Below are 10,790 nucleotides of genomic sequence, written 5' to 3' on the forward strand. Positions count from 1 at the left end.
GACCCTATTCATCAAATCCATGAAAACAGCGGGTGCGTTCGTTAGTCCAAAAGGCATGACTAAGAACTCATAATGTCCATAACGGGTTCTAAATGCTGTTTTGTGAATGTCTCCTTCGTGAACTCTTAGTTGATGGTATCCTGATCGGAGGTCGATCTTTGAGAAGTATGAAGCGCCCTGCAACTGATCGAACAAGTCATCTATTCGAGGGAGAGGATATCGATTTTTGATTGTCAACTTGTTCAGTTCTCTATAATCAATACACATTCGGAATGACCCGTCTTTCTTTTTGACGAATAACACTGGAGCTCCCCAAGGTGAAGAACTTGGTCGTATGAACCCTTTGTCTAGAAGTTCTTGAAGTTGTCCGGACAGTTCTTGCATCTCGGATGGCGCGAGGCGATATGGTGCTTTTGCTACCGGTGCCGCTCCGGGAATTAAGTCTATCCGAAATTCGACCTGTCTGTGAGGGGGTAGACCGGGTAATTCCTCCGAAAACACTTCGGGATAGTTTTGAACCACCGGGATCTCCTTGAGTTGCTTAGCTTCAGGTTCTCTTTCTATCACGTGGGCCATGAATGCAATACAATTCTTTTTCAGGTACTTGTGAACCTTCACGCTTGATACTATGTTTAAACTTCTTCCTGGCTTCTCACCGTGTATGATAAGGGTTTCTCCATTAGGGAGAGGCACTCTAATGACTTTCTCGTAACAACCAATTTCTGCTTTATTTTTGGATAACCAATCCATCCCTACTATCACATCAAAACTACCTAGCTCTATAGGAATTAGGTCAATGCTAAAGAGTTTATCAGCTAAATTCAGAGTACAACCAGGAATTATATCGTCAGCCCTAATTTCATACCCATCAGCAAGTTCAATAGCATAAGCATTCCTCATCTTTCTCGATTTCAAGCCAATTAATGGTCTAAATGCTAAAGAAACAAAACTCCTATCTGCTCCCGCATCGAATATTACTGATGCAAAATGGTTGTTCAGGAGAAACGTACCTGTTATCACTTCAGGGTTCTGACGAGCTTCTTCTGCACCAATCACAAAGGCTACACCTCTTGGCCGTCCAACTTGATTTCCTTGAAAGTTTTGCCTGGCTTGGCCTTGTCCATTGTTACCAGGTCCATTGTTCAGTTTGGGACATGCTCTACGGAGATGATCAGTACTCCCGCACTCGTAACATGTCCTTTTTCCCTCCTTATTCACCTTACAATACTTCGAGTAGTGGCCTGTTTGCTTACAGTTTTGGCACACTGGGCAAGCTCCCTTGTGATGGAAGTTACACTTATTGCACTTCGGAAGCGGCCCTGAGTACTGTTTCGTTCCTGCACTTCCCGTTCTTGAGTTTTCACTGATTCTTGCTCCTGGGCTCTTACCATAAAGTTTCTTGAGACTTTCTGCTTCCTCCCTGACTTGCCTCCATACTTCTTCTCTCCCTGATCTGCTGGCTTCCTCTTGCTACTAGAGTTTTCGTTTGTTGATGCTCCCATCCTTATCACATCATTGGTTAGTCGATTTGCTAGGCTTACTGCACTTTGAATAGTAGTTGGGTTTGCTGAGGTAACCATTCCCCGAATCTCTGGTGCCATACCCCAGATGTAACGATCTATCCGTTTCTCCTCAGGAGTAACCATGTGAGGTACCAGTTTTGCTAGTTCATGAAATCGGACTGTGTACTTCTCTATTTGTGTTCCAACTATAGAATGGTTCCAGAATTCAGATTCAAGCTTCTGAAGTTCATCCTTGGGACAATACTCCTCTATCAGCAGCTTCTTTAGGTCTTCCCAAGTTAGCTGATATGCCGCTGTACGGCCTCGGGTTTGCACTAGAGTATTCCACCAGGTTAATGCCCTATCTTGGAATAGGCAAGATGCATACTCAACTTTGTTGCGCTCGAGGCATTTGCTAATGTGAAGGACCGACTCCATACTGTCAATCCATTTCAGCAACCCAACCGCACCTTCCTTTCCATGGAATTCCTTAGGTTTACAGGCCATAAAGGACTTGTAGTTGCATTCTCTTTCATTGTTTCCCCGATTTCCTCCACTACTTCCTTGGTTAGCATTAAGTCCTGCAGTTACTTGAGTAACAATGTTTGGGATTGCTTCCATGAGTTGTTGTGCTACAATTTGAGCAACATCGGGTGTTTCGTTCTGTGGGCGCCCGCGATTAGGCCTTCCTGACATGGTTCTAAGACACAAGAGAAGAAATACGTATAAATACATAAAATAATGTATAATATTTAGTTCACTACTATTTTGAAAACCGTAAGTGTTGTCAAATTAATGGTTTGCATTAATACTAGGCATATAGATTTTAGAAAGGAAAGAAAAGAAAAATCTTTTTATTCAACTATTGACTAAATAAGTTCTAGGGTTTGACCTCATAGTAAAAGTTTTCAAACATAAAATAAACTTCTTCATTACCATTTGAAATAGTCTTAAAACCAAAACAATACATCAATCCCAAAATAAAGTTTTAATGTCTTTCCCCAAAAGATACCCAACATGGGTTTTCATTTCATGACACAATAAAATACTAAAATCAGAACCAAGTACGAATCGCTATCCCAACAAGAAACATCCACACCACAATCAGTAATAGCCCAACAAGCACATAACATGCGGTCATCGCACGACCTGCCATTCGTCTAGTAGCACTAGCAGTGTCAGCAGTCTCCATCGAATGCTGAAACAGGATTTCCATCCTTGTCAACACTTCATCCAAAACTTCCCGATGCTCAGCTATCACAGCAAGACTGTGATGTAGGCCCGCTGCCATCGAATGCATCCTCCGGGACTCCTCCGGGGTCATACCTGACTGCCTGACAGGTATCCCTATAACTCGCTGAGGTGGGGGTGCTCTCGGTCCTGCCATGCTGGGTCCTACCCGACTGGTTCCTGTCGTGCCAAGTCCTGTTGTACTGGTTGCTATCCTTCCTGGGATAGGGACACTCTTCCTTGCTGTCCTCCGAATACGAAGCCCATAAAGTGGTGGTCGTGGCAACACCGATGCAGGCGATGCCTCACGTTGCTGACTCGGGGCGTTGTCATTGCTGATCTCCACCGAGTTTCCTGTATCTTCTGTATCTTCCGAGGGGTCTTCCTCCACCGAGACGGGGGGATCACGTCGAGGAATAACAGTGACGTAGCCGGACTCATCAGCTGAGGCGGTAGCATGAGAAGATGACGATGTCGACATAGTGGACTGAGACATAGATTCAATGAGATATGAAATAAATGACAATGCATGGCTATAATATGCAATGCTTACACACACCAAAATTAACCTTTTTGAATTTTTGAAATAAAGTTTTCTCAAGAATTTTGTTGAACATATTCCCATTATAATTAGCTCAAGCTTTGTATAAATCTTTCCTTAATTAAACATAGGTGATCAGGCTATGTTTAATCGAGGTCCAATAATACAACTCCCGACCTAATTATACTAGTAATATGTTTGATGTAAAAAGAATTTCTTTGTAAGTTTTAGTTACAGGTTGTGTTTTCTTAAAAAAAAACCGATGTTCTCTATAACTTTAGCTCTGATACCATTTCTGTCACACCCCGCTAAAGCGGAAACGCAAGGTATGACAGCGACAAAGGTTTCATTGCAAAAGATAAAGATACATCACCATAGCAATATTTAAAAGTTTACAACCCATAGTTTAAACAAAACAAAGTACAAGTTTTCCAAAATGACATTGTTCAAAATATAACTTCATAAAATAACTTCCACACGATGCAACATGCTCTATGATGATGAATCTCTATATCCACTTACTAATTATTTCCTGAAAAAGCATGTAAAACGAGCGTCAACTATGAAAATAGTTGGTGAGTTCACAGGTTTATAAAATCAAGATTTGGTATAAGACTTTTCATAAATACAAGTACATTGCTTTAATGAGAACAAAGTTCATTGCTATAATGAGAAACAAAGTTTATTGCTAAAATTGATAAACGAGTTTATTGCCATAATAGATAACAAGTTTATTGCTATAATGTGTAACGAGTTTGTATGTGTATGAGCAAACAATGAGTCTCAACCAAACCTATGACTGAAGCCCTATCAAGATCTATGCTTATCGTTCCATAGATGAATATGGTATCATGCACTCCAGCAATAGGGCGAGTGAGGAGTTGTCAATTCCTAATAGCGTTATCCATAATGACCATTGGCTCAAAGAGTTAATGGTTAGAGATAAGGGAAGGGCCTTAGTACGATAAGTTCTCATGTTCCGTGTTGCATAGACATACATAGAGAGACATAGCAATAAAATAGCAATCATGTTTGATACAAATCAATTTAAATACAACATACAAATAATAGTTTTTCTGGACATGCTTTTCCACCCCAAAACATAAAAACTGAAAATAGGGGAGTGCGTGAATACTCACAACGTTTCTAGTAGGTACAAGTGGTACTTCGGAATGCACCAACGTCTTACTACCGGGATCCTACGACATCAAACACACACTAGTGAGTTTCCATGTCGAAATCTAATGCTAATATACTAAATTCTACATATAGTGAAATGCCAATTTATGTTTTAGTATTTGATTTTATATTAATTGGTTACACTTTTTCTGAAATAATGAAATTCTACAAATCGTGCGATTAATTACAACATTGGAATATACATTTTCCAAATTTTTAAGTCCTTATTACAACATAAATTCACGGAAATAGCATTCAAAGGATAAAAATTCTCAAACTTTTTATTTAACTGTTATTACACAATACTAAGCTGGGAAAATTATAAAAATGGATTTCCAAGCTGTTTAATTATATTTTATGATTTTTGAGCATTTATTCCAATAAAAATTGAAATAAATAGAAAACAGTTTCCAAAATTACCCAAACTTTTTATTTAACTGTTATTATACATAAATAGGCTGGGAAAAATATAAAATATATTTTTCAGTGGGTATTTCTATTTTTCCTTGTTTTATTCCTTTAACTAATCTTTAATTGAAGAAATAATATTAAAAAGTTAAAATAAATTACCAAAAAAAATTTGTAACATCATTTACAGTATAAATAACCTGAGAAAAATATTAAAAGTGGTCTTCATATTATATAATCCGGTTTTGGGTATTTATGTGTATTTAAGTGTAATTAACTTTAGAAATTAAGAGAAAAATAGTTTATAGTGGAGAAAAATCCCTAAAATTTTTATGTAACCTCCTACTGTAAAACATGATGTTCTGGTAAATTTTCATGAATTTTGGATAATCAGAACTATTTTTCCTATTTTTAAACCATTATAATTACCAAAAATTGGGAAAAATAGCAATACATGATGAAAAATGTTGAATTATTTTTCTGAGTCATCCATCACAGGTAAGGTATGCGAAAATTGTTAGATAAAATTTTCACACTCTCCAAAGTGGTTTTGTGATTTATTATATCCTAACAAAAAGAAAATTGGAAATCATACCAAACAGAAACAAAAATTGATGAAATTTAGTGAGGGGTCATTATCCATCATAAGGGTCATTCATGAATTTGTTCCGGATTTATTGACCTCTGGAAGTATTTTATGTGATTTATGCCCTTGGTTTCTAGCAATAATTTTAATAAATCAAAGAAATAATAAAAGCTTTTGGTATTTTACAGATTATCACATGCATGTGAGGGCTTTCTAAAGGAAAAATGTTCGAAATTTATTCTGAAGGGAAATAGGGGTATTGAACCCAAACAAGATAAGAAATGTTGCATGCAATGGTGCATGAGATGTAAATGTGGCTGAAGTTCATGAATTTGTGAAGCACATTCTGTGGGGTTTTAAGCCACGAAATTTCAGCCATTATTCACTGGATATGTTAAGTTTCTAAAGTATTTTTCCCCAGATTTATGGTTGGGGTTTAAGGCCATTGATCATGCAAGGCAAAAATGGTGATCATAGAAAAAGAGCTGTTTGCGCAACCATTTTGTAAAAATTGCCAAAAATCGGATATTTAATATTTTACAGTAAGACCAGTTGGGTTTGAAAGTTAACTCATGAAATTATCCAATACAAAAAGAATATCATGATTTGGTTAAGAAATGACCGAGTTATGGTCGTTCAAAGTTGAACAAAGTAATCTGGCAGATTGCATGTTTGCTTTGAGTGCATCCTTAGGACATTTTGACAAGAACATCATGCATGCCTTTGATAAGGTCCGATTTCTAGCACATGCATGGAGTGAATGAGCATCCAAGATGTACTAGAAATGGTTTAAATGCTTTTGACCATGCAAGAACACAAAAGAAATGGAGAAGAAGATGTAATACTTGTTTTTGAAGTCACATGAACGTATGTGCATCATTTTCACTCCTTGCATGGGTTTGATCCCGGATTTTCACCATTTCAAACACATGCATTGTGTTATGGTGAGAATCTACAAACCACAAGGGGAAAATAAAGATTTCTAGCCATGGAAAGGCATAGAATCCGAAAAGAAGAGAAAACTAAGAAGAAAAGGAAGTAGAATCATGAAACTATGGAAGAAGATGTTGTTGTTTACCTTGGTTTTGATCTTGAGGGAAGTAAGAACACTTCAAGGTCTTCTAAATCTCGAAATTTGGCAGAGGAATGGGGAGAATTTCGTGAGTTAGAGAGAGAGAGGAAGAGAGTTTGTGTGTTAGGAGGGTGGAGTGTGAGAGAGTGAAGAGAGAAGAGGTAGACTGAAGGTTTAAGTCTAATGATTGAGTTTTGGGAAGAGAGAGTGCATGGGGAGGGGAGAATGGCTGGCTCTATCATGCATTAGGCCTCCTCTCTCCTAATTTCAAATTTTATAAAATTCCCTCCAATAATTTTATAAAAACCCTAATTTTTATAAAAATATTTATTAAGCAATTCTTGATTTATTTGTAAAAAATCTTGTTTTTAACTAATAAATTATGATTATTGCATGATAATTTAATTTCTATTTCAATGATTATAATCCATAATTCGATTAATAAAAATTTGATATTAGGAAGTTTATAGCCAAATTTTATAAAGTTTTTAAGCTTTAAGATTTATAAATTTGGATTTTGGGCTCTTTAGGGTTTTTGGAATATTGTTTGATATTCATCATCACAATGAAGTATAATTAGAATATTTTAATTTATTTTTAGGGTTTTATACCCTTTTTCAATTATAACAAAGCTTGAAAGTTTCATTCAAATTATAGCATTGGCATTTCCTATTGTAGTTAAGCAACTTACTAGAATCGTAAGTGTCAAGTATATTAGTCCTAGGTCTTAGATGGATCCTAGTTTATGTAAGATTTTGACCTAATTTATACTACTAGGCCATGGCATGATGTGCATGAATGGTTATTATAAAGATGCATGAGTCCGAGAATGACCTGAATTGACAGTTGTCACAAGCATACCAAGCCCGAGGAGCCTGATGTAACCCATACAAAGCCTTGTCTAATTTGTAGACATGATTTAGAAACTTTGAGTTGACGAAACCGGGAGGTTGATCAACGTAAATCTCTTCTTTCACGGCTCCATATAGAAAGGTAGTCTTGACGTCCATTTGATACACAGTGAACCCCATGTAGGATGCATACGCCAGGAAGATACGGATAGCCTCAAGACGCGCTACAGGAGCATACACCTCAATGTAGTCAAGTCCTTCGATTTGTCGAAACCCACGAACGACCAACCACGCTTTATTTTGCACAATGACCCCACAATCATCTTGTTTATTGCGAAACACCCAGCGGGTATCCAGTGACTTCTTTCCTTTGGGCAGCTCAACCAGCTTCCAGACCCCCAATTTCTCGAATTGATTCAGCTCTTCATGCATTGCATCAACCTAACTAGGCTCATTCAGCGCCATTTCTACATTCTTTTGCTCTATCTGAGAGATGAAGGAAGAGTAGAGACATGTATTTACATCACCACTCTGACTTCTAGTTCGAACTCCGTCGCCTAGTTGACCAATGACGTTCTCTATAGGATGATCGCGTTGCAGTCGGGTAGGAATTTCGTGGCTGATATCATTGGGTGTGGCAGGAAGGTTATTAATGTTGATAAACCCGTCATTTGTTGATGTATCCACCTCAGACGATCTTGAACCGTGAGGGGTGCTTGCCACATACTCATTTGCAATCGGCTTGGGAAAGAGAAGTTCCATGAAAGTTTGAGTTGCAGCGGAAGTATCTCTAGACATGAACTCTCTTTTAGTAGAAGTGAGTGGAGTGGTTTCAGCATCAGGATTAGTTCTTTGAGTAGGAGAATCTGAAGAAGTACTTGGAGCAGATTCATCCACCCTAGGAGTCGTAGGAGGCACCAGAGGTGACATCTTCCTCTTCATCTTCAATAATAACCTTCGAACCTGAGCAAGAACATGACACATCATCTGAAAACACATTAAATGATTTAAACAAAGAATCATAGTCAAATAACCAGTCAAGTCCGACTCTGGCATCTGTCTCATTCTCCTCCAGCCAGCGAACATCAAAAGATTCCACGATCTGCTTTGTCTTCTTGTTGTAAACACAGTAAGTTGTACGTGCTGCATATCCCACAAAGTAACATTCATCGGCTTTAGAGTTGGATTTGGGATTGGATTCAAGGTGAAGAAGGGTGCAAGGACATCCAAAAATTCTGAAATGAGCAACTGATGGCTTGTGATTGTAGAGAATTTCATATGGAGTCTTCATCTGAGCTTTGTTGATCAGCACACGATTCTGAATGTAGCAAGCAGTGTTGATCGCCTCTGCCCAAAAGAAGACCGATAGTTTAGAATCACAAAGCATCGTCCTTGCGGTGTCCATCAATGTTCAGTTCTGCCGTTCTGCAACACCATTTGGTTGAGGTGTCCGAACGTCACTATATTGACGCATAATCCCTTTTACTGAGCAAAAGTGATCCAGAACAACGTTCTTGAATTCTGTGCCGTTATCCATTCTGAGCGCTTTCACCTTCTCATTAGTCTGATTCTCAATCATCACCATGAACTTCTTGATCAAGTTTGAGATCCCACTCTTGTTGGATAAGAAGAAGACCCATGTGAAACGCAAGTAGTCATCTATCACAACCAAGCAGTAAGAGTTTTTGTTGATGCTGAGGACATTGACAGGACCAAACAAATCCATGTGTAATAGTTGGAGAACCTTGCTGATTGAATTAACCACCTTCGGCAAATGGGTCTTTCTATGATGTTTACCCTGAGCACACGCCACACATTTTTCAAAAGTTATGAAGTCTTTAACTGGAAGGCCACACACGATCTTGTTTTTTGCAAGACGATTCAAGTTCTTGGCGTTTGCATGCCCGAGACGACGATTCCAAAACATTGCATTATGCTCAGAGACCTTAGAAAAGAGACACGTGATTTGCTCCGGGATATCATGATTCATGTCTATGATGTAAGCATTTCCATCCCTCTTTGACTTCATCAAGATCCAATCTTCAGGGATTATAATACCAGGCACTCTTTGTATGTGAAGTGTGTTGAATAGCCTTTGTCACATATCTGAGAGACACTTAATAGACTATGCTTCAACTCGGGAGTGTAATTAACATTCTCAAAACTCATCACTCCATTTGTAATTGTTCCTTTCTGTGTGATCTTTCTGCCTTCTCCTCCCGTGAAGGAAACATAACCCCCATTAAAAGTTTGAATGTCCTGCAGCTGGGAGATGTCTCCTGTCTTGTGCCTGGAACAACCACTGTCGACATACCAAGGTCTGAAGACATTCCTCCGTAGTTGTTCCTGCACGATGTGCGAGAGATTAGTTAGATTTTGGAACCCAAGTCATTGTAACACTGGGTTTTTCCTTGACATTAACAAATTTTTCTTTTTCGCTTCCTGATTTTAATTTATTATCATATCCACTTCCAGAAGACGAAGGTGATTGGACAATTAAAGATTTGGACACCCATTGGTATTTAGGTTTTGAAATATTCAGAGGTGATTTTGAAATGTTTTTATTTTGATTTGAGCGTTTGGATTTCCGGCTAGGATTAGTCGAAGATCCAGATGCTGCCTTTGATGATATCGATCTTGGCTTGGCCGCATTCGATTTCGTCAAAGCACTTGTGGCTGTTTTATTGAAAACCTATTTATCCTTTTTAAGTTCAGCCCTTTTTCTGTCCTTATGAACATTCCAATCACCATTACGAAGACGAGATCTCGAGGACTTTCTCGTGAGAGACCTTCCTTGTGATTCATTTTCTCTTCTTGGTGCAGAAAAATGAACAAATGCCCGATTAGGACAATTTGGAGCAATATGACCGGCAGTTCCACAGTTAAAACATATTTGTTTTTTAGTGCAAAAACTGGTACCGCCTTTTTCTGATTTTGTGCTCTTATTTACTCCCCTATTTTTCCCACACGAGCACGTGCAAGAATCAGATTGTGTGACAGGTGTAGATGGAGTGGATGTGCTTGTGTCAGATACATCATTTTTATCAAAAGCATCAACACATTTAATAAAAACATTAGATTTTCACACAAAATCGTCACCAATCAAATCATCAGTTTTAGAAACAGAAACAATATTGTCTGAAACAGAAACATCAAGTTTTGAAACAAAATTATTATTGGCACTACTCTCTCCAGAATCCTGCTTGCCTTGCCTTAGTGAATCTGCATGGGAAGTAGAAACGTTAGTATCCTTTTCCCTAGCACTACTTTCCGTTACAGGTACAACAGGTTTGCCATACACAAGAAATTCTTCTTTGTCCATCTCTTCTTGGGTCAAAAGGATAGCAGTGTAATTGTGATTAAATGGAGGAAGGACACGCTTGTCACACCCCGCAACCGAAAGCGGAAACTTTCTGGGGTG

The sequence above is a fragment of the Lactuca virosa genome, chromosome 8 (genome assembly GCF_052849685.1).
Source record: "Lactuca virosa cultivar CGN04683 chromosome 8, Lactuca_virosa_CGN04683_v6, whole genome shotgun sequence".
NCBI classification, from domain to species: Eukaryota; Viridiplantae; Streptophyta; class Magnoliopsida; order Asterales; family Asteraceae; genus Lactuca; species Lactuca virosa.